Genomic DNA, 24295 nt, shown 5'->3' with positions numbered 1-24295 from the left:
GATGTTTAGGAGTTCGAGAGTTTTGATAGTGGCATGATGATGTTTATGAGTGTAAGTAAACTTCGAGGACGAAGTTCCTTTTAAGGGTGGTAGAATGTAACATTCCGTTTGATGTTAGGGGTATTTTGATATTGGATTGGCTCTGGGTGATGTATTACGGAGCTAGTTGGTGTGTATGGAGTTAGTGTTGAGAGAGATATAATGGAGTCGATACGATATCGTGAGCCATGTTGTGGAGGTAGGAATAGTTAGTGGGGTTGGTGTTACGAGTTCATGTTTGGGTTGGAGTTTTGTTTTGAGTTCTTAGTCACGTTGTTGTGTCTTGATTGAGTTAGTATGTTTGTTTTTGAGTATGGGTTGAACTTCGGGGACGAAGTTCTTTTTAAGGAGGGAAGACTGTAATACTCCGTATTTATGAGTCTTTGGATACTCTATCGAGTAGGCCTTACTCTGTCGAGTAAGGGTGAGTTGCGTTTTAAAATAGTTTCTGACCTGTTGGGTACTCGATCGAGTAACTAGGATACTCGATCGAATAAGGGGGCACTCGATCGAGTACCTTTGGTACTCGATCGAGTAGCCGGTTTACGGGGAGTTTTTCTCGGGTTTTGTTAATTATGCGATTAAGATATATAACCTTTTTCCGTCATCATTCTAAACACTTTTGCAAAACCTAATTTACTATCAAAGAGAGAAAGCAAGTACGTTCATCATCTTAATCGCATTGTTAGCAAATCCCGGAGTTTGGAAGGTCGGTTTTCATCGTTGGTTATACCGTTGAGATCCTTGCGTCGAGGGTAAGATCTATGTACCTTTTTTATTGTCTTTCCTTTAAGTTGGTTAAACCCTAATCCAGGGATTTGGGGGTTTTTGAGTAGTTTGTGATTTGGTAGCATTTGTATGTTGTATGATAGGAGGAGGTTTTGTAGAAGAAGCCTTTTGATACAGCTGTAGAGACCGTCTGATAGTTGTGCTTTCCAGGTAGGATTTCCTACTCAGTATTAGTCCCATAATGGGATGATTGTTGATGTGTTGAGATTGATTATTTGATATAGTAATTGTATTGTGACGGTTGTGATTGTGATTGTGATTGTTGTCTATGGTCCTCGAGGCGTGTCCTCGGCTGAGTGGGGTCACTTGCGGGAGTGGCTTCACGCCCTAGTTTCGCCTTCTGTGGAACCCGCCACAGAAGGGATGTGCACATTAATGGACAGGGTTATCGCTCATTATGAGGAGCGGGGATTTGGTGGGTACGGCTGCGGTCCCCCACTGGCAGGGCTGGTCCAGTGGACAGTCGGTGATGGAGATTGTTGGGATTGGTGTGATTGTGTGTGTGATGAATGAACATTCGGCCCCTTTTTACCCTTTCTTTTGCTAATCTTTTGGACTACTTAGGCACGATCTTAGGCCGTTTTCTTGCATTTTGCTCCATATTCCCGCTACTATCGATTCCGGTGCTCTATTGTAGGTAATTGAGCCAGCTAGAGGAAATTTGGGAAGAAACAAGGCACAAGAGGAAGATAGCAAATAAGAAAGGGGAGGGAAAGACGAAGGATGACCATGAGCCGACCAGCCGGCAGCGGGCCGTCACAATGGCATATTCAAGCTTCAAAAATTGAGATTCCTCGGCGCCGGATGGGCAGCCGGCCGCCGGTCGACCGGCTGGCGGTCGCTGCTACCCGTGTTTTGTCTTAATTCCCCTTTTTACAACTTAAGTAAGAGGACACTATAAATACCCCCTAAAAACCGTGTTTTGACACACAACCCTAGATCTGAATTATTTCCTCTTCCAAGTTTCAAACTTTGTTAATCATTTTGCTAATCATTCCTTAATTAGACTAGTTCTTCAATTAATTAGTAATTGGAGTTGGGTTGTAAGAAGAATTGAAGGTTCATCCTTCTTTAATTTTCTATCCTAATTCCTTTCTTACTATTTGATTGGTATTATTTCTCTCCCTATTTTCATTTGTTTACATTTGTTTTTCCTTCAAGTTTGTTTGATTGTTGTTGGTAAATTTGCATCCTTGTTGTTTGATTGTTGTTGTTTTCACCATTGTTCATCTTTTCTTTGTTCATCTTTGCATTATTTCTCTCTCCTTGTTCTTCTTGGGCTAGTTGTCCTCAAAGACTTAATCTTTGAGTTGATTGTGTTAAAGATTGTGTCTTTTGGTTTGTTCATCCTTACTATTAGATTAAAACCATCTTTCTTCATAATTATTGTTGGGTTGTTGCATGTTTAGAAGTATAATTCATCCCATCACCATGTTTATGCTTAAAGACTCTATCTTTGTTGTTTATTTTGCCTTGTTAAACATGATTAGTGAGTAGTCTCCTTCTAGGACTCGGTTTGACCCGGTATGGGTGATTTCACTAATTAATTATCATTAAGGCTAATTGTTGGGGGAAATTGGTGAGGGTAGTTTAGAGGATTTTGCATGTTTAAGGTTTGGGTTTTGGGTAGTGTCGATTTGTGACCCTTGTCCACCAACGGAAGTTGGTTAGGTTGTAAGTTGGGTATCCCATATTTGACCTTGTCACCGACTAAGGTTGAGACCGGAAGGGAGAACCGAGGGAGGGTGCCTCTAGGCTAGCGTTTGAAATCGACCTCCGGAAGGGGGAGTGGGATGACCCGGAATATGATGAGTGCTTAATGACCTTGACCATTTACTTGACCTCCTTGGGAAAATGCATGTTCTTGGGGTTGTCGGGTTTTGAGTTAGGGAGACCGGCTTTCGAACCCGGGAGGGGGGTTAGTCGGAGTAGCTAGTGTCCTAGTGCGAGACCGGAAGGGAGGTTCTAGGCGAATTAGAGCCATCTCCCCCTTACCTTTCTACCCCTTTTGATTAGCCAGGACGATTAGTATGTGGAATTACTCATATTCGTGGGAGAACCGAGTTCTAGTCCTTCTCTTTATTTGATCTATCCTTTATCTCTTAGCTTGTTCTTATCTAGTCTAGTTTATAGTCTTTAAATTCGTTAGTTTAAGTGCTAGTTTGTTACCACCCTCTTTGTTATTTATCGACTTAGCTAAACCGGTGAATTAGAACGATTAGTACTCCACCTACTCCTTGTGGGATCGACCCTTTAAAGTGTACAACGATAAAATCGTGCACTTGCGAGGTTTAACTTGAGACCATCAAGTTTGGCGCCGTTGCCGGGGGAGTACGGCTTGATATTAATCGTTTTTGTTCTAGTTTAGACTAAGTCCTTTGTTACTAATCCTTTCTTTCAAGTGCTTAGGTCTTTTGCATGAGTAGGCGACGAAGACGAGGTCAACCAATATATCAACTTGACCGCGAAATTGAAGCCACGGCAAGAAGACTTAATTCTCTAAGAAGAAGGGGTTTACTTGATACACCACCGATTGAAGAAGTTAATCACCAAGAAGCTACCGAAGTGTTTGAAAATCCTTTTGGGGTTTTAGAAGAAGAGCCTAACACCATGGGTGATCCGGTTCCGATAAGAGACACTATGGCTCCTAAGCACATAGTCAATCCAAGCATCCAAAGGCCACGAATTCAAGCTAATAACTTTGAGATTAAAAATGCCTTGCTCAACCTTGTTCAAGACAACCAATTTGGAGGAGGTCCCTTGGAGAACCCAAATGATCATCTAAATGATTTCCTTGAAAATTGTGATATGTACAAGTCAAATGGGGTCTCCGATGACGCGGTTCGCCTTAGGTTGTTCCCCCGTTCTCTTAGGGGTTCGGCCAAGGATTGGTTGAAGAATTGTGACCCGGATTCCTTCAAGACATGGGATGAGTTGGCTTCGGCATTTTTAAACAAATATTTCCCACCCTCAAGAATGGCTAAAGTCAAGAGTGAACTACAAAGCTTTACTCAAGAAGAGGATGAGACCTTATATGAGGCATGGGAACGGTATAAGAAGCTCCAACGGTTATGCCCACACCATGGCATCTCCGAGGCCGAGCTAGTGAACAATTTCTACAAAGGGTTGACTCAAGACCTTAGGCTTTCATTGGATGCGGGATCGGGGAAAGGTGCCTTAGACATTTTGGGGCATAAAGCGGCAAAGGAACTAATTGAGGAGATGGCCTCAAGAACTATGGAATGGGGAAGTGATAGGCAAATGAGAAAGGGCAAGAGCAAGGATTCTAATTCGGTTTTGAATGTTGAGGTTAAGGGTATGCTAGATGAACTAACCCAACAAGTTGCTTTGCTAAATTCAAAACCTAAAGGCTCCGATATGAGGCAAGTCTTATCGTGTGAGTTGTGTGGTTAACAAGGGCACACTCCCATTGGGTGTCCCTTGATTGCGCCCCTCCAAGAGGAATGCTATGAGCAAGCGAATGGGGTTTGGGAATCAACTAGTGCAAGGCAAGGGTTCAACAATAATAACAACAACCAATTTGTCAATGGAAAAAGAACTCACCCTTTCTTGTCTTATGCTTCACAAAACATTCAAAATCCCACCACTTCCCAACCTCAACAACAACAAAGGTTCAATCAAAACTCTCAATTCCAAAGACAAATTCCACCCGGTTTCCAAGGGAAACAATTCATCACCCAAAACCAACAACCATTTGGGGGTTTCAAGGGGCAAAATTTCAATCAACAACAAACCCAAAATTTCCAACCACCAACCAAAACTTCCAAACCCCTCAAAAACCATCTTGGGAACAAGCCTTTGAACAATTGGTTATTGCAAATCAAAAATCCGACTCAAAGCTTGATAACCACATTGCCTCACAAAACCGGGTGAATGATGAAATACGGGCATCACAAAAGGCTACGGAAACTCATGTGGCCCAAATTTCTCAACAATTGAGTCAATTGGCTCAAAATCCGGGGAAGTTTCCGGGTAATACGGTTAACCCAAGGGAGATGAATGCGGTATTTTTGAGGAGTGGAAAGCAATTGGTGGAGGTTGAAAAATCTCCTAAGTGGAAAAGGAAGAGGGTGACTAATGAAGTAGTGAAAGAGCACCCGGTTGAAGTTGTGAAAGAAGATGAGATTGTGGTGGAGAAGTCTAAGGAGGTGGAGATGGTTGATCCTCCAAAGCAAGATGAGCCTATTGCAACTAAGGCCAAAGAATATATTCCACCAACAAGGGAGTATGTAGCACCGGTACCCTTTCCACAAAGGCTTGCAAAGCCTAGAATTGAAAAGAAATATGAGAAGTTTGTTGAGATCTTGAAGGGAATGAATGTCACTATTCCTTTCCTCGATATGATTACCGAAATCCCATCTTATGGCAAGTTTCTTAAGGAACTTGTCACCTTGAAGAAGAAGAATGGAGAGGTGCAAACCATCAACCTCTCCAAGGAATGTAGTGCTATTCTTACTCACACCAACAAGCTTCCAAACAAATTAGAAGACCCGGGGAGCTTCTCAATCCCTTGTTCTATCCAAGGGGTGGCTATTAAAAGAGCATTGTGTGATTTGGGGGCTAGTGTGAGCCTCATGCCACTTTCAATCTCCAAGAGGCTTGATTTGGGGGATTTGAAACCAATTAGAGTTTCACTTCAACTTGCCGATCGGTCGGTCAAATTTCCCATTGGTGTGATTGAAGATGTACCCTTGGTAGTTGGGAAGCTTGTCATACCATGTGATTTCTTTGTAATGGATATGCCGGAGGATTACAATGTGCCTATTATTTTGGGCCGACCTTGTCTTGCTACCGGTGGAGCTATGATCGATGTAAAAAGTGGCAAGCTATCTTTGCAAGTGGGTGAAGATAGAGTGGAATTTGCACTCCACAAGTCCATGGAAGCTCCATCTCTAGGTGACACTTGTTGCATTGTAGACATTCTAGAGAATCCCATGGAGGAGCATGACCCAAAAGCTTCCTCTATGGATCCTTTGGAGACTTGTCTTGTTAGTGGGTATGAGGTCGATGACAAAGATGTTGAGACTCTTGAATATGTATGGATGTTGGATTCGGCTCCGATTCATGAACAAGCTCCCAAGTTTGAAGTGTTGGAAGTCGGTAAGAAGGAGGAGAGTTCCACGCCTCCTCCTACGGTTGAACTTAAACCTCTTCCCTCTTCTTTGAAATATGAATTTCTAGGTGATAGTTCCACTTTTCCCGTCATCATCAATAGTGCACTTGATGACACCCAAACCTCAAAACTAATTTCTTTGCTTAAAAGGTTCAAGGGTGTCCTTGGGTACACTATTGGTGACCTCAAGGGGATTAGCCCCTCTTTGTGCACTCACAAAATTTTACTTGAAAATGAGGATGCATCCTCAATAGAGGCACAAAGAAGGCTTAATCCCATAATGAAAGAGGTTATAAGGAAAGAAGTCCTTAAGCTACTTGACGCCGGCATTATCTATCCTATTTCGGATAGTAGGTGGGTAAGCCCGGTTCATGTAGTTTCCAAAAAAGGAGGCATGACGGTTGTGCGAAATGACAAGAATGAATTGATTCCTACAAGGACGGTAACCGGGTGGAGAATGTGTGTGGACTATAGGAAGTTGAACAAATCCACCCGGAAGGATCACTTTCCCTTACCGTTCATGGATCAAATGCTAGAAAGATTAGCTCAACACAATTATTTTTGCTTCTTGGATGGCTATTCGGGATTTTTCCAAATCCCTATCCACCCAAGTGACCAAGAAAAGACCACCTTTACTTATCCATTTGGCACCTATGCATATAGGAGGATGCCGTTTGGGCTATGTAATGCTCCCTCTACCTTTCAAAGAGCTATGATGTCAATTTTCTCCGATTTCATTGAACAAGAAATGGAAGTTTTCATGGATGATTTCTCGGTTGTTGGGAAAAGTTTTGAAAGTTGTTTAATGAATTTGGAGAAAGTTTTGAGCAAATGTCAAGAGTCTCACCTTGTACTCAATTGGGAGAAGTGCCATTTTATGGTACAAGAAGGTGTTGTGTTGGGACACATAGTGTCCAACCGAGGAATAGAAGTTGATAAGGCTAAGGTAGAGGTCATTGCTAGTCTCCCACCTCCCACCAATGTTAAGGGGGTGAGAAGTTTCCTTGGACATGCGGGCTTTTACCGCCGCTTCATCAAGGACTTCTCTAAGATTGCGAGACCTTTGACCGAGTTGTTAGCCAAAGATACTCCTTTCGTGTTCTCTAACCGATATCTTGATGCTTTTAATAGGTTGAAGGAAGCTTTGACAAGTGCTCCTATTATACAACCTCCGGATTGGAGCTTGCCGTTTGAGTTAATGTGTGATGCGAGCGATCATGCCTTGGGCGCGGTTTTAGGCCAAAGGAAGGATGGAAAGGTGCATGCAATTCATTATGCAAGCAAAACTCTAGATGATGCTCAAACAAATTACTCAACAACGGAAAAGGAGCTCTTGGCCGTGGTATTTGCTATGGAGAAGTTCCGGACCTATTTGGTGGGAGCTAAGGTTATAGTGTTCACCGATCATGTTGCTTTGAGACACTTGCTCATCAAGAAGGAGTCCAAGCCTCGGTTAATTAGGTGGATATTACTTCTCCAAGAGTTTGACATGGAAATTAGGGATAAGAAATGAGTTGAAAATGTGGTGGCCGACCATTTATCCCGGCTAATCAACCTCAATGTTGACAATGGGCTCCCTATAAATGATTATTTGCCCGATGACCACTTGTTGTCCCTAAGCTTGGGAGAAGCACCGTGGTATGCGGATATTGTCAATTATTTGGTCTCCGGGATAATTCCTCATGACTATGACTACCACAAGAAGAAGAAGTTCTTTCATGATGTGAAACACTATTATTGGGATGACCCATGTTTGTATAAGTCTTGTGCCGATGGGATGATAAGAAGGTGTGTTCCAAGAGAGGAAGCTACCTGTATAATGAGCCATTGCCATGACTTACCTTGTGGTGGCCATGCTAGTTCCAAGAAAACGGCCGCTAAAGTCCTTCAATGCGGTTTCTTTTGGCCCTCTCTATTCCGTGACGTTGCCTTTTATGTTAAAGGATGTGATAAATGTCAAAGGAGTGGAAATATCACAAGGAAACATGAAATGCCAATGAATTTCATGCTTGAGGTTGAGCTTTTTGATGTGTGGGGGATAGATTATCAAGGTCCCTTCCCATCTTCGTTCGGAAATGAGTACATACTTGTGGCGGTCGACTATGTAAGCAAATGGGTTGAGGCGATCCCGACCAAGACTTGTGATGCTAAGGAAGTGATCAAGCTACTTCAAAAGATCATTTTTCCAAGGTTTGGGGTCCCGAGAGTCCTCATTAGCGATCGTGGTACACATTTCGGAGAAAGAGCATTGGAAGCTTTGTTGAAAAATTATGGTGTGCAGCAAAGGAAGAGTCTTGCCTACCATACTCAAGCTAATGGGCAAGCCGAGATTTCCAACCGAGAGTTGAAGACTATACTTGAGAGAACCGTGAACAAGTCAAGAAAAGATTGGTCCTTGAAGATTGATGATGCTTTGTGGGCTTACCGGACGGCCTTCAAAACACCGATCGGTACCTCACCATTCCGATTAGTGTATGGCAAGGCTTGTCATTTGACGGTTGAACTTGAACACAAGGCATATTGGGCCATCAAGCATCTCAACTATGACTTGAAGACGGCCGGTGAGAAAAGACTTCTTGACTTGAATGAATTGGAAGAATTTAGGCTAGAAGCCTATGAGAATGCTAAGTTGTACAAAGAAAGGACGAAGAGATTTCATGACAAGTGCATAATTAGAAGAGAGTTCAAGGAGGGTGAGTTCGTTCTTCTTTATGATACCCGTTTGAAGTTCTTTTCCAGAAAATTGAGGTCGAAGTGGACCGGACCCTTCACCGTTGTCCGATCTTTCCCTCATGGGGCGATTGAAATAAGCCAAGGAGACCGAACTTTTAAAGTAAACGGTCAAAGATTAAAGCACTATCACGTTGGCAATCCCGTCCAAAAGGAAATGAAGATACTTGAAACCTTTCTAGTGAATTAAGACTTTTTCGTCCTTAACATGAAAATTGTTGGCTTGTTTACTTGGTCGAGCCTACGACATAAAACAAGGGCGCTACATGGGAGGCAACCCATGGAATTTGTATATAGCAAGCATTTTTGGTAGTTAGTCATCGTTTGATCCACTTTGGAATGTTTGACGGAGGGAAGGAGGGACGGCGGCCGGTCGGCGTACCGGCGCCGAGGCATTCAGAATTTTGGAAATCAAAAAATTTAAAAATGAAGCAAGGATGACCGAGGGCCGGTCAACCGGCGGCCGGTCGGCTGACCGGCGCCGAGACATAGTGTTTTTGACACTCAAAAATCAATTTTTGAAAAATATACTGCATGACCGAGAGCCGGGCGACCGGCGGCCGGTACCCAGCCGGCTCGCAGCCCCTTTTCAGCGTGCTTTATATTGCTTTGCCCACCCAAATTCTCACCACTCTCTAAAAATCACTCTCTCTCTCTACAATCCCTCAGCATAAATTCCTCTCTAATTCCCTAATCTACCCAAGCACCACATTACTCTCCCTTCCCAACTAACTTGAAGATGGCATCCAAAAGGACAAGGGCGGACACGGCTAGGGCCATTGAGGAGTCGGCTCAATTCGGGGTGGCGCAAGTGACGGATACCTCGCTGGATCCCGATTTCCCTAATCTTGTCTTCGCATCCGGGGCTCAAAAATGTAAGTTCCTCTTATTCAAAAATCGTCCCATTCATGCTACTAAATTCATTTGTAGCCAAACTATGAAGGATTTAGGGATAGATACCGATGCCAAGAAATTATTTAGGGGGGTTGGAATGGGATTCTTGTATACCCTTAAACGATTGACTTACCCTTGCCTTACTTGGGAATTTTTGAGCTCGCTTCAAGTTGTGGACAAGGCCCTCGGGAACTGCGTCCGCGGGATCCACACCAGGCATAATCGACTCGAGGTTCTTTCGAATCGAATTAAGACAAATTAGAGTCGCCACCAAGTTTTTTGGGAACTTTGAACCGTTCAAGTCAACTTTACACCTTTCATCGAAAAGCATAAAGCCAATCGACTACGAGTGATTAAAGATAAAGACTTGTACCCTATATCACTCGATTTGAATGACTCTCGTAATCCAATGGTATTTAGACGGATCCGCAAACCATAGATCTTGAGTAAGGGGTGAGGGTACGTGTTAGGAAGCCCATAAGGACACCTAACCCCGCCCGTCAATAACGGCCTCTACTAAGTCAAGTGTCGGATTTCAAACAAGGTCATAGCTACTACGATATATGATATGCAAACATCATTTTCAAAACCCTAACATGTGAAGTTTCTATGTCGATTTAGATGCAACTAAACTAACTTTGTCAAAGTTGTAATTTAGCATGTGGGTTGATTGATCTAACAACATATAAAACAAAGCAAACAAGGCTTAGGGGAAATGGGGAAGCCGTTGGGATCTATCCTATTACAACCCAGGCATTTCATGCCGACACAACGATAAATTAAAGATACAACTCGATCTAAAATACAACGCTATACACAAAACCGTACATGACACATTACACGGCCAATTCGGCCTAGGGAAACGTGCCCAAGGGGGGTGGCCCACGGCTTACATGACTCACGGTCTTGGGTCACTCCTCGTGATGCGTGCTTTCACTTAATCTTATCGAATTAGACATAGGGCCACACACCAAAGCATGCATTAGCATAAATCGGGCCATGTTGCTTTAAACAACATGCGATTTACTACGCTCTTACATGCATTGGGGCATAACCATCTAACCAAACAAGACTAAGGTTTTTGAAGAAGTTTTGACTCGATAAAAGTAAAACAAACTTGAAAATTACAACTCGATGAACAAACTACAAATTACAAGCTACGAAACGACAAAGAACAAATGATATAAAACAAACGAAACAAGAAAAGGCACGACCACCCTCACGGCCGAAAGCCACGTCCACCCTAGTTCCTAGGTTAAATTCATTAGGTTAGATAGATTTGCGAAGCGATGCGGGATGTACATTAGAAAACGATGATAAAAGAGGTCAGAAAGCTTTGCCTAAAACCGGGTGCTCTACACGGCCTAAAGGGTCGAATTAGGTCAAGTTCGCTAATTAATTTAACTCATAGAGTGTTAATAAGAAGGTGCTAATCACGCACTCTTATACTAGCGAGAAATTATGTGAAAGAGAAAGATGCATTCAATTAAGTTACAGAATTGTTAGTTGATTTTAATGCTTGTGTCGAAGCCACCTAACGTGTCTAATTAGGTTATTAAATTGATCTAATGTCATCTAAATGAGTCATATGTTAACAATCAGAGGTCGAACTAACATGTGGATGGTCCTTGGGCAGGTCGAATTAAACGAAACAAGAGAGGGGTCAAAAGCGAGGAACGAAGTTAGAAATCGTTTTATTAATGCCCTACCTTGAACACGAGGATATGTAAATGAGACGGGGTGTACGACCGACCGATGTGGCGGATTTCTTTCCCATCTCAAGTTAACGCGGGTGTTCGTGGTGGTACTTTAACTCATACTCGGACCAAACTAGTTTCATAGTTAACGATAACAAACGATAAACAAAATAAAACGAAACAATAAAAAACAAACATAAAAAAACGAAATAAAAGGGAGAAGAGGAGGATTTGATGCACCCTCAACCTACATGTATCGTTGACACCGTCTTGGGTCGTAATCGATCGTAGATTTTATCTCGAGAGGCCGTCGTCGACGAAGGAACAAAGCAATAACACGTTTTTTGCAAATCTGGACAGCAACTTTCAAACTGCAATTTCTCACTCGTTTCACGGTGAAAATTAGATTTAAAAGATGTTTTGAAAACTAGAAAGAGAAGAGAACAGAGATCTTAAAACAATCCCTGCTCGTTTTGAGTTATTGGGCACGAAAAACGAGCACAAACAGAACTGGACAGACAGGAAAAGCCGCGAAAACAGAGTGTATAACACTCTGTTTTTCGAGGGGATTCGTGTACTCTCAAGGGCAATTTGGCTCGTAAATATTTGTCTAAGATGCAGGTGGATGTTGTATGGTTAATTTGGAACAAGAAAATCGAATTTTAATGGAGGTTTGATGGTTGAACGAACGGTTTCAAAGAGGACACACAAACTGATTCTCAGTTTGTAAGTCGGTTTTGTGGAGGGTTTTTGAGAGGCAATTAGGGTTTGTTTATGGAGTTTTATGCTTGTGAGTGACGGTTGTATGTATAGAGAACTTAGAGGAATGAATTTATGGTGAAGGGGGGGGGGGGGGGGTATTTATAAGGAGTTAAGGTAGGGTTTTAGAGGGGAGAGGCAGACGGGCTCATTCACGCATAGCTGCTGTCCAGCAGCTTTTGTGAGGGTTTGAGAGGGGTTTTCTTGGTGGTTAAGCTAAGGTAATATGGGTAGGATACTAGGGTATGGGTTAGGGTTAATGGGCATGAGTTTTGGTGGTGTTTGGAGCGGGTTTTGGGCTCGGGATTTGGCACGCAAAACAGGGGGGCTGCTCGTGTTTTATGCGGGCTGTTGGGGAGTGTTTGGGACGGGATTTGGGCCGTGGTTATGGGGTTCGAACTGGGATTGGATGGGTAGAGGCTTAGGTTGGTTAGTGTACTCGAGATTCGTGCCAACTCGTAAAGAAAACGGGCTCAAAAACCGAGCTATAATCGAGCTCCAAAACGCGTGTTTAAAACGAGTTTTTTTCGATTTTTAAATCGATTTTTCAAATCGATTAACACATTAAAATAAATGATTTTTCAAATCAAATACACTCATAAAATGATTTTTCAAATCAAATATTTATTTTATTTTCAATAAAATAAACTTGAGAAAATAAATTCAAAATAAAATAAAATGAATTCACCTAAAAAAAAAGCTTTAATTTAAATATCATTTAAATTAAAATACTCCGTCGACAACGCTCATTCTACATCGTAAAACGAACCCAAATAATGACAATGACAACTAATAAATACATGTGTCCTATCATCATCGGGTGTTTGTCGGGTTCTCTATAAATTCCAATATCGACGGATACGGGTATCTACACAAGTGGATAAAAGGAGAAGTACCGGGGAAATTGTTGAAATTAGGTTCCGTCTTATGAACCGCAACCATACTATGACCTTGAAGAGGTTTGGGAAAGCTTTTGGTTTGAATTACATGGACTCTTATAGAGAACCCGCCGACTTTCATCACTCTAGGGTTTGGGAGGCTATTTCGGGTAAGCCCGATCCCACGGTAGGAAAAAGGAGTGCCAACTCTATTCATTTTCCGGCTATTAGGGTTTGGCATCGATTCATGGGGTGGACTATCTTTGCTAGGAGTGAACCGTGGTCCGTTAGAACCGATGAACTAAACATCCTTGGCTCTTACCTTTTCCAAAAGCCCAAGCCGTTTCAAATTAACATTGCTCACCACTTTGTGCTCCACCTTCGGAAATTGCCTAATTTTCCGGATCAAAGTGTGGGAATATTTGTGGGCGGGATGATCACCCAATTGGCCAAGGATATTGGTGGGTTTGATGAGTCTTTGTACAACCCGGTTCAAGAGCCTAATGTCTTATCAAAGTTCTACTTGACCCACTCTTTGGAATGGTTTAAAGTTGACCCCGCCGATAATCGTGAATATTGGCAAATCGATGACAAGGATTCAATTGTCCTTCCAAACACTAAGGAAACAACTATCAAGCAAGACCAAACTAGTTACCTCCTCACGGTACATGAGCGTGACCACACCGGGGGTGCCCGGCAAACACTTTCTCGGCGAGAACGCCATGGCCCGACCTCGGAATCCCACCCATCCACTTTTACCTCTTTGCCACAACAATTTGACACTCACTCTATGCCTTCCACGTCGCAACAACCGAACTACCAATATCCTCCCCTTGACCCGACTTTGGTAAGGTACTTTGACAACTTAAACTTGGGGTTAGGTGAATTGAAGAGTGAAATGAATACTCGGTTTGACGCGGTGAACCAAAGGCTAGACCATATCTACTATAACCAAGGAGTAGGGAACTACCCTATTTATGATGATTATGCTCGCCGCGGGTTTGTCACGAGGGACGGGCCGCACCCGGATTACTTCCAATGGCCCACCCACGGTTACACCGCGCCGACTATTCGTGGAGGGTTCCACATGCAGTCGGATTACTTCGGTAACCCGGCCTTTCCTACTCCCGTGGTTCATCATGAGAGTGGCACGTGGTATAGTGGAGTGGCTCATACATTTCATGGTGACGCGGGGGCGTCGGGGTCCGGAGGAGGGTGGAATTTGAGTACCGATGATGATGTTATTCGTGACGCGGGAAATGATGATTTCAATTTGGATGATGAAATTGATTTTGAGAATTGAGGTGGTGAAGTGGAGAGGGTACTTTCAAATGTGAGCTCTTGGCAATGGTGGCTTCCTATGCAGCTCGTTCCATGACCCTTTGTTAGTATTTCATCTCTCCATTTCTTGAAGATTGGTAATATTTCTTGTTGGTTGGAAGAGTAGAGTGGCTCTTGGAAATTCCTAGCCTTGCACCATCATAAGGCTTATGCTCCCGTTTGAAAATCCAAAATGATAAGTATGATCTCTCCCTTTTATCCAAATTCTCTCATTCACGTTTAATTTTCCGCATGCATTTAGTTGCTAGCTCATTTAGTTGCATTCATATAGGATTGCATTAGATTTCAATTTTGTAATATATTGTTACATTTAGTAATTGCATTCACTTAGCATAAATTGCATTGTAATTTAAATGTTGCATATAGAATAGAGCATGCATTGCATTTTCAAAATAAAAACCAACTAAAAAATGAAAAAATGACAAAAAACCACAAAAAACATGTTATTTTATTTCACTAAATTGCCCTCCCATGTCTATAAATAAGTGTGGGGAGGGCCTAAAAAAAAAAACCAAAAACATGTCTTTTCATTTGAATTTCCTCCACACATTTATTTCCATTTGGAAATTATGTCAATAAATAAGTGTGGGGAGGAAACTCTATTATTTAAAAATACAAAACATGTTATTTATTTTCAAACATTCAAAAAACTCCAAAAACATGTTCTTTAATTTCGAAAAATTCAAAAACCACCAAAAATATGTTGTTTCTTTTTCTTATTCACTCCCTATGCTTTTGTCCATTGAGGACAATGTACATTTCAAGTGTGGGGAGGGAAATATCCACTCTTGTGAATATTTGTTTATATCTGTAAATGCTTATAAATTAGATAAAATGCCTAAAAATTTGAAAAATTTCTGAAAAATCCTAAAATATTTGCATTATATATATATATGTTTTGTCTAATCTTTGGCATGGCGCATTGACCACTTGAGGCAAAAAGGAGCTAGAAGACCGCTTGGTATAATCCTTCCTATCTCTTACCCCTTTTACTATTCTTTCTTTTTGGTATCTTGGATATTTTGAAGGAGAATGGGAATTTTGTTGCCTTGGGTGTCTCCTTGGGAGACCATTTGGATTGTTGGTGTTGATGTGTTGCTAGGATTAGTTCAAATTGTTGCATATTTACCTTATGTTCATTTCCATATTTCGCATGCATTTGTCCGTGTATATACATGTTTTTCAAGTTTGAAATCTTGCATCCGTTTGTAAATAAATGTTTTGCATGAACACGGTCTAGGAAGGGAACCAAGTGCCCCCATGATGAGATATTGTGCCCAATTGTGCCTTTCCCCTTCCCGTGACTCGCACCCGTGACCTCTTAGTTAGCCTAGGGAAGCGGGCTTGACCAATGAGTTTAGACCGATCTTGTGAGACCTAGGACCGTAGACTAGACTTAAGGCTCGACTTAGCTACTCAAAGGTAAAGGTAGAGCCTCCTAGGGTGGGTACATTCATACCCCGCCCTCATTTAGGTTTGAGAGTAGGCCTCCTCGCAAGGCGTGTCACATCTAGACGCACAAGTGTGTCATTGCGTCCTTAGACTATGAAATTGCATTACATTTTTGTGCACATGATATGAAGCAAAAATCAGTTTTTATGAGCCTCACATAGCCAAATAGCCTTGTTATCTCCCCCACATCGTTTCCCTTTTTGATTCACCCCCTTTGAGCTTAGCCTTTTCATTTGGCAAACCCACATAAATAGCTACATTCCCATAACCACCCTTCCTTAATCAAGAATTGGTCGGTTTTTGTAGTTGTGTTGTAGGAGGTGATTTGGGTCGTGACGGTGGATGGCTTGCACGTCCACTTGGGTCGGATTTCGATGTGAATTTGGTCTTGTATATAAATAAGAGGTTGTAAAATTGTAATGAAAAGCAAAATAGAAAAAAATGAAAATGTCGTGAAAAATCAAAAAAATAGTGAGTCATGTTGTATATATGTTATAAAGAAAAGAAAAAGGCAAGCAACACCCCTCCTCATCATTAAATGGGGTAGAAAAAGCCGTTGCTAAATAAAAAGGGCAAATTGATGTTTTTCCAAAATGAGTCGGGTTTACACAATTTTTGCATGACTTGGGAAACCTAGTTTTTGTTACGGTGTAGACGTTACCATTTGTTGAAATAAAAGGAGTATTTTCAAATTTTTCCAATTTGAGTTGGGTTTATGCAATTTTTGCATAGTTTTGGTCATCAATGCTATGTTAGGGCATAGATGTGTCTCATGTGTTGCAATAAGAAATGGGATGTGTTGCGTCGATGATTCTTGATTTGAGCTCCACATATCCAAACGGTGCTTGCACCAATCCCGTTTCGACCTTCTCCTTAGCCCCGTTACAACCCTTTGCTTCATATTGTATGCATTTTTATCTTTGTTTGCATTTCATTTGACATAGGACGGTCTTACACATTAGATTGCGGGCACGTTTTCGCTAGTCGAGTTAGGAGAGTGATTTCGGTTACTTTTTGTCACATAAATAACCTTGTTCTTTCAATGAGCGACGAGTGAAAACCGTGAGGATGTCGTTGCCTAGGTCCCCTTAGTCATGGGTCCTTGGGTTGAATCTCGTGTCGGTTTAGTAAATCTCGGCGGACTTGCCCTCTTCCCCTCACCCTGCTCTTGAATTTGTTTCTTGGGCATTGGTCACATTAGGGTAGCTTGAGCCATGCTTAGGGGGTTGTCACCTCAATTGGCACTTCTGAGACGGTACTCCCGACCAAAACCGTGTTTCATTGCTTGAAAAATCCGGCCACTTAGATGAGGAAAGTGGACCATTTTTGAGATGTATTCTATTGCTTGATCACGTGCTTTCATGATAGATGCATCGCCATTTTGTAGCAAGACCCAACTTGCCTTGCAATAGGGCACTCTTCCCTCATGGGTGTCAAATTGTGAGTTGAAGGGGCGTTGAGTGCGCTAATACTCGATCGGCTTAGTTAGTAGCATAGTTGAGTGATGCTTATATTGTGCACCCACTCTCCGTATTTATCTTAGTAGTGCCTTGTACGTCGGTTGAGGACTTACTCGGGGACGAGTAAGGACTAAGTGTGGGGAGATTTGATGAATGAACATTCGGCCCCTTTTTACCCTTTCTTTTGCTAATCTTTTGGACTACTTAGGCACGATCTTAGGCCGTTTTCTTGCATTTTGCTCCATATTCCCGCTACTATCGATTCCGGTGCTCTATTGTAGGTAATTGAGCCAGCTAGAGGAAATTTGGGAAGAAACAAGGCACAAGAGGAAGATAGCAAAGAAGAAAGGGGAGGGAAAGACGAAGGATGACCATGAGCCGACCAGCCGGCAGCCGGCCGACCGGCGGGCCGTCACAATGGCATATTCAAGCTTCAAAAATTGAGATTCCTCGGCGCCGGATGGGGAGCCGGCCGCCGGTCGACCGGCTGGCGGTCGCTGTTGGGGCTGGTGTCCTTTACAGTTAGTGCAAGGACTTATAAATCTCTAAAAGGATCAAAGGGCATACTTTTGGTATTATTATCAGTTGATCCACGTTTATCAATAACGGTTGGCTTGCTAGATAAGTTTGACGTTATTGTCATACAGATGGCGGTGATCAACTGGTCCCTAAAAGTCACACCTATAGGATACGTTTGAGAGATGTGACAGTATGAAAATACAGTCATGTTGATGCCATTTTTGACTAACCAGTTAGTCTGAGTTATTGACTAGTAATTAGTCAAAACCCGATGTTGAGACAATTATTTAATACGGATTAAATAATAATGCCTAAGACGAATTAAGCAGTTAATTCGTAAATTGAATATAAACGTTTTATATTTGATTAATGTATATTGAATTAATTATACAATATTGTCTTTGTCGGACATGTATTAATATTTCAACTAATCCGTGTTATTAGTCGATGTATTAATAACCGATAACCGATGACAGTTTATAATAAAACCCGTCATATACATTTTAGCGAAATTGATCGGACCACAAGTTAAAAATGAGGAGAAAGTGGAAAGCCCACTCCCTCCTCTCATGACCCGCGGACCGAGACAACAAAAGGAGAGGCTCCCTCTCCTTTTGACCTAAGTAATTCATTTGTCTCAGAAATTAGGGTTTCGGAGCATTCTTCTCTGAAATTTCTAGATCTCACATCGAATAACCTCACAATATAGCTCTCTCGATATTGCAAGTCAATTAGAGAGCATTTCTAGCACAAGGGCATAGTCTCAGACGGTCTTGGGTGCAACGATTAGGAGGAAATCTCTGTTGATTTCTGTTCTTTACGCCGCACATCAAAGGACCCGAGGTTGATTCTTAATCTTTATCGTTTTCTATTGTATTTCGTTTATGACCATAAAATCGCATGTTATATTTACGTTATAATCCTTAAAATTAAGGGAATTTTACGGATATTTCCCTTCAAGTGGTATCAGAGCGAGGCCACGTAAATTTACATTGTGATTTTTCATAAATCGATTTGAAACGATTTTTTTTTTGTCATAAAAACCGTGCGGCAGCCTCTCGGCAGAATTCTTTTTGTTTTGCACACGGCTGCTTTGAAATTTTGTGTCTTGGGAACCGTGTCCAGTTTACACGGTTGCACTTGTTGTTGTTTTTATCTTGAAAACCGTGCCGTCACATGTTTTACACGGCTGTTTTTGCTTGTTTTTCCGATTTGTTCTTTTGCATATTGTTATTTTATACGGAGATTATAACAATATGTTAATTTTTGACAATTGTTGATTTGATTTTCCGCGTTTTAGATCAAAAATTGCAATTGTTTTGCTATGTCAAACTGTTTTCACGAGGGTTTTATGTTTTCAGCATGTTTTTGCCCTTGATCGAACATGTTACTACTCGATCGAGAGCCTTCTTTGTTGTTTTTGCTCGATCGAGCACTTCCAGTACTCGATCGACCTCTGTTTAAAACCCCACTGTTCGATCGAGCAGCCCTCGTACTCGATCGAGCAGTCTTGCTGATAAAAGTCCTCGATCGACCACCAGTTTTGTCGATCGAGTTCTTTCTGTTTGGCATACCTCTCGATCGACTAGCAGTTCAGTTGATCGAGCCCTTTTGTTCCTCGATCGAACACTTTTGTCCCTGGATCGAGGGATTTTGTTTTGGCAGCTTTGAATTTTACTCTTTTTGTTTTAAATTCTCTTTTGGCCATAAAATGTACTTTATTCGGATATTGTACACTCGCTTGATAGTGAAACGGTTCACTCACGTACCATATAGTTATTTTAAAGCGATTTAAAGTAACGGATTATCATGAATTAAAAGGTGGTTTGGATAAATTTAACATAATTACGGAATTATGTCACGAATAAATTTGTTTTAGTTGATGCATTTTATTTATCGTTATTGTTGAATGCCTTGAATGCTTTTAATTACGTATTTATTTTACAATCGGTTGTAACTTAGTGTGGCCTTAGTAGAACGTGTTACCGTAATGATGGAACACGGTCTTGGTTGTATTTTGAGATCTCGTATCTCCGTTTTGGATTTTTCACTTGTAATTACAGTTTTTATTTAGAATGTAAATAGGTTTATATTTTGTAAATTTTAATTGTAATTTTGAGAAGACCAAAGATGGAGAATCGGATGCTCACTCCCGCTACATGGATCAAGATGGAACATCAAGACAAGCTTCTCGGGTCCAACGGTGGATTCCAAAGTTGTTTTATGTTCTTTTTATTAGGATAGGCCACACTAGGAATTTTATTTACGTATTGCATTCTTTTATTTATTTTTCGTAACGATTATGCATCATATTCCGCCTAAAACCAAACCACCTAATTTATTGCATGAAAACTGACTCATATAGAGGTCACGCGTTAGTTTTCTATGACATTCATATGTCACACGTTTTTAAGCCATCTCCTAAGTTAATTCATTCACGTATTGCTAGTTATTCGTTCACTTAAAATGAATTTAAACTAAGTTGATGGGATCTTCCTCGTATAAACCAAAATTGAGGATGGTCTTAGGTCAAACTCCAATGAGTCCCTTCTTCGTCGGTAGGCATAATATGACCCCTTCTACGTCGGGTAAGTTGGAACCGATTGACCTATTTTATCTCAACACTATGGTCACTCGTACGATCCTGTGATTATGGTGGACTATAAATAGGATTTACGGAAATCTATCGACCAAGAGTTCTTACGGAAGAATTAGCTAAACAGTTGGCTTATCAATTTACAGAAATTGAGTCTTGGGATCACTTGTATCATTCTTGAGGGAGATCAATTATGCAAGTGCGAGAGTCTACACGTTAAAATGAATTTTTAAATAGACTTAAATCACCTCGATGAGTTGCTTATTTCGTTTTTGTTTTTCTTTCTTTTTCAGTGTAGATCACGAACATTTAAACTGCTAATAACGAAATGGCTGGTCCTACTAACGACCCAATGCCTAGTGCCACATTGGACCGTGAGTCCTGGCTTCGGATCTTCATGAATCAGATGAATCAGTCTACTCGACTGAAGAATGATGGATCAAAATTCGCGGACTGGGAGGCGGCATTACGGAATGCTGCCACTGCTGACGGGAAGCTCAAATATCTAATAGAGCCCATCCCGGCAAACCCAGGTCCCACGGCTAGAGCTAATGAGATCGCCAAGTTTAACGATTTCTGTATGGAAGCGGGTGCGATTAAAAACGTACTCATTTTTGCAATGGAATCCAATTTGCAGAAACGCTTCATAGCCCATGGTGCAAACAAGATTTTCACCACGCTCACTAAGGAATTCTCGAAAGCACCGAGAATCGTGACCTATGAGCATACCACTCGCTTCTTTGATGCGAGACTCCAGAAGGGCCAACCCTGTTAGCCCACACATTCTCAGCATGATTGAGAATGTCGAGAAGCTGGAGACGTTTGATTGTAAGATCAGCGAGAACATTGTGATTGACCGCATGCTTCATTCACTCCACGATGGTTTTGCGCTCTTTAGAGCGAATTACTATATGAATGATTTGAAGAAAAGTCCCCATGAACTGCACTCCCTTCTCGTACAGACCGAGAAGTACATGAAGTTCAGTGGGAGCTCGAAACAGGATGTTCTCGTTGTGTCAAACAAGGGCAAGGGTAAGGGCAAAGCTCAAGCAAACCTAGCAGTAGGTAAACCGAAGTTCAAGAAGTCAGGGTCAGGTAAGAGTGGGCCTGGTGAGTCGAGCACCTCATCAGGCACGACAAAGAGCAAGCATGAAAACATGGAATGCCATCATTGCCACAAGACTGGGCATTGGAGGCGTACATGTCCTGTTTATCATGAGGACTTAAAGGCAGGTCGTGTTAAACCTGTTGGTATGTCTTCATCCTCTTCTACTTTTATTCATATGATTGAGATTAACCACGCAAGTTACGGAACTTGGGTACTTGATACTGGTTGTGGTTCTCATCTGTGTAATCATGTGCAGGGGCTCCGAAACATCGAACCCCTCGTAAAGGGTGAGGTGGACTGCGTGTCGGGAATGGAGCACGAGTGGTCGCCGTCTCAAGGGGAATATATGTGATCCGACTTCCTAGCGGATTTGAGTTATCTTTATATAACTGCTATTATGTACCCAGTCTTTGTAAAAACATTATTTCGGTTTACGCACTTGACAAACTTGGTTTTTCATTTGTAATAGAGAATAATACTTGTATTTTCTCATTACACGATATGATTTATGGCAAGGCAGTCTCCATGAACGGAATTTATGTTTTAGATCAGACCACCGAAATATTACATGTAATGAATAAAAAGTTAAAGGTTGGTGACAAAGATCAAACGTATCTATGGCACTGCCGTATGGGACACATTAATGAGAAACGCGTAAAACAGCTCATAAAGAATGGAGCTATCTCGGCCTTTGATTTTCAATCATTTGGCACGTGTGAATCATGTCTCATCGGTAAGATGACTCAAATTTCCTTCAAAGGTGTTGGAATGCGCGCTGCTGACCTATTAGGACTCATACATACGGATGTGTGTGGGCCTATGTCAATCACCGCACGAGAAGGCTATAGGTATTTCATCACTTTCACGGACGATTTAAGTAGATATGGCTATGTCTACTTAATGAAGCACAAAAGTGAATCATTTGAGAAATTCAAGGAATACCAGAATAGGGTACAGAACCTCATCGGGAAGAAAGATTAAAACATCGCGCTCGACCGTGGTGGCGAGTATCTTTCACACGAGTTTGATCAACACCTTAAGGACTGTGGGATTGCCCTACAGTTAACTCCACCTGGAACACCTCAGTTGAATGGTGTGTCCGAACGGAGAAATCGAACACTACTTGATATGGTTCGATCCATGATGAGTCACACCGTGTTGCCTGACTCATTGTGGGGTTATGCTCTTCGTCATTTGCTCTTATACTTAATCAAGTCCGTCTAAAGTCTGTTGACAAGACTCCATATGAACTATGGAAGGAACGGTCCCTAACTTGTCCTTTATACGGGTTTGGGGCTGCGAGGCTTATGTCAAGTGGAGACACGAGGATAAGCTCGGCCCGCGATCGGTCAAGACATACTTTATAGGTTATCCTAAAGGAACACTTGGTCATTACTTCTATTCGCCAACCGAACAACGTGTTTTTGTTGCGGCTAGTGCGACATTCTTAGAGAAGGAATTTCTCGAGAATGCAAAGAGTGATAGAACCTTCGACCTGTCGGAGATTCCAGAACCAAATACCGAGCAACCATTGGAGGAACCAATTCCTTCAATCCCGGCTGCGGTTAATATTCCTGAGGAACCTAGGAGGTCGGGAAGAGTCTCTATTCCTCCGGACAGATACATTGGTATGGTCGAGGAACATGACATAGATGACATTCTACTCTTAACGAGTAGTGAACCCGCAACCTATAAAGGTGCCATGACTAGTTCTGACTCAAAGCTATGGCTTGAGGCCATGCAATCCGAGATGGACTCTATGTATGAGAACAACGTATGGGATCTTGTTGACTTACCTGCTAAGGTTCGTCCCCTTCAATGCAAATGGCTTTACAAGATAAAGCATTCTGTGGAAGGTCAACAAGATATCTATAAAGCACGACTAGTTACTAAAGGTTTCACCCAAGTGCCAGGTTTGCACTACGATGAAATTTTTGCACCCGTAGTCATGTTACGTTCCATTCGGATCATCTTAGCGATTGCCGCTTTTCATGACTATGAAATTTGGCAAATGGATGTGAAAACCGCCTTCTTAAACGGTTTTTTGGAGGAAGAGTTGTACATGGTACAACCCGAGGGTTTCATCGATCCACAAAATCCTAAGAAAGTGTGCAAGCTTAAGCGTTCCATTTATGGACTTAAGCAAGCATCTCGGAGTTGGAATCATCGCTTCGACCAAGTAATTAAAGAAAATGGATTTACTCGATCGGTCGAGGAACCATGTCTTTATATCAAGTCGAGTGGGAGCAAGATTGTCTTCCTAATATTGTATGTCAATGACATACTCCTGATTGGGAATGACATACCTCTCTTAACTTCGGTGAAAGTATGGTTGAAAAACCATTTCCAGATGAAAGATCTGGGTGAGGCACAAAGAATTTTGGGCATCCGTATCTATCGAGATAGATCACGTCGGATGTTATCTCTCAGTCAGGAGTCTTACATAGACAAAGTCCTAGAGAGATTCAGCATGACTAACTCCAAAAAGGGGTTTCTTCCTATGGCTCCAGGGGTGCACTTGAGCAAGTCTCAGGCACCAGAGACACCGGAAGAGAAAGAGCGCATGACACGGATTCCTTATGCCTCGGCTATAGGATCAATCATGTATGCCATGATATGCACACGTCCGGACGTGGCATATGCATTGAGTATGACAAGTCGATTCCAACAGCATCCAGGTGAATCACATTGGCTGGCTGTCAAGAACATTCTTAAGTACCTACGGAGGACTAAAGATTGGGCATTGACTTATGGAGGCACTCAAAAGCTATGCGTGACGATTCGCAGATGCTAGCTTCCAAACGGATCGTGATGACTCGAAATCTCGGTCTGGATTCGTTTTTACTCTTAATGGCGCTGCAGTCAGCTGGAAGAGTTCCAAACAAATCACATTAAAGAG

At 41.9% G+C, this 24295-nt stretch overlaps 1 non-coding gene across 1 annotated transcript; it reads right to left on the bottom strand.

Annotated features, from left to right (window-relative positions):
* Window positions 1-3810: 3810 nt before the first annotated feature.
* Window positions 3811-3917, bottom strand: LOC141610380 (small nucleolar RNA R71). The gene has a single exon (XR_012528288.1). It is a non-coding gene; the product is annotated as a small nucleolar RNA R71 (small nucleolar RNA).
* Window positions 3918-24295: the final 20378 nt, after the last annotated feature.

This window comes from Silene latifolia, chromosome 10, assembly GCF_048544455.1.
Source record: "Silene latifolia isolate original U9 population chromosome 10, ASM4854445v1, whole genome shotgun sequence".
NCBI classification, from domain to species: domain Eukaryota; kingdom Viridiplantae; phylum Streptophyta; class Magnoliopsida; order Caryophyllales; family Caryophyllaceae; genus Silene; species Silene latifolia.
The sequence above is the reverse complement of the archived record's forward strand: the minus strand, read 5'-3'. Positions and strand labels throughout refer to the sequence as shown.